Genomic DNA, 1,287 nt, shown 5'->3' with positions numbered 1-1,287 from the left:
AAATAATAAAGCGAGCTTTATTACAAAAGCCGATGACAAAAAGCATGGCATGAAACAAAACGAAAGCACAAGGAAAAAAACATTACCGAAAGACTGACATGGAGGGAGACAGGAAAAACAAACAATGAACCGACAGGGGAACACAGGAAGAGACAAGACTAAATACAGGGAGGGGTAATCACGAGACGAGAAACAGCCGGGCAAGGGAGGCAGAAACACAAGGGCAACAGGTGAACACAATTAGACAATCAGACACACCAGGTAAACTAACGACAGGAAGGAAAACACAGGGAGAAGGACCAGACAAGAAACAAGGAGGAAAACATGAGACAGGGAGAACAGAACAGCAAAATAAACCCAAACCTAGACATATAAAACCAAAAATCGTGACAGAACCTCCCCTCCCCTCAAGGGACGGACTCGACAACCCAGAGGCAAGGCATAGTTCATGGAGGGGGTCTTGGGCGGACAGCCCGGGGACAAGGCAGAGTTCATGGTGGGGTTCTCGGGCGGACGGCCCGGGGGCAAGGCAGAGTTGGAAAAGTCAGGAGGCCTGGCTCGAGGGCGAAGACCACGGCTGGGGAACTCAGGAGGCCGGGCACAAGGTCGGGCAAGAAGGCGGCGACGGGATTGCTCCGGAGGACGACGTATGCCGCAATGGGACCCCTCCAGTGTCAGCTGGATCGCCGGAGCACTGGGATCAAAAGCAGGAGCTGTTGGGACCCCTGGCGGGACAGGCGTAGACGGAACTCTGGACGGAACAGGGGCTGGTGTCAGTGGGACCCCGGACGGAACAGGAGCTGGTGTCGACGGGACCCCCAACAGGACAGGATATGGTGTTGGCAGGAAACCCGGCGGAGCAGGTGTTGGCGGGACCCCCAACAGGACAGGATATGGGGTTGGCAGGATCCCCGGCAGAACAGTAGTCGGCGGGACCTCCAACGGCACAGGACATAGGGTTGGCAGGACCCCTGGCAGAACAGCAGTCGGCGGGACCTTGTAGTGGCAATTTCTTATGTTACTTTATATGGTCTAACCAAATGATTATATTATGCTTAGAAATTGTATTGGTCAACTCGACCTGTTGTACCACAAGGTAGCATCCCGCCAAGGTCGTACCAGGAGGATGCGGCCCTCCCTATGAGAGCATTGTAAGATAACAGTTTTCTAAAGAAAGTCTTATCTTTATTACTTCCTGCACAGCAACAGTCCTCTATAAAACACACACACACATTATACCCTGTGTGACACTCCTGCAGACTACTCTATACTCGTTGTGAGACATGT

This window comes from Notothenia coriiceps, unplaced genomic scaffold (assembly GCF_000735185.1).
Source record: "Notothenia coriiceps isolate Sejong01 unplaced genomic scaffold, NC01 NC01_scaffold00037246, whole genome shotgun sequence".
In the NCBI taxonomy this organism is placed as follows: domain Eukaryota; kingdom Metazoa; phylum Chordata; class Actinopteri; order Perciformes; family Nototheniidae; genus Notothenia; species Notothenia coriiceps.
The sequence above is the reverse complement of the archived record's forward strand: the minus strand, read 5'-3'. Positions refer to the sequence as shown.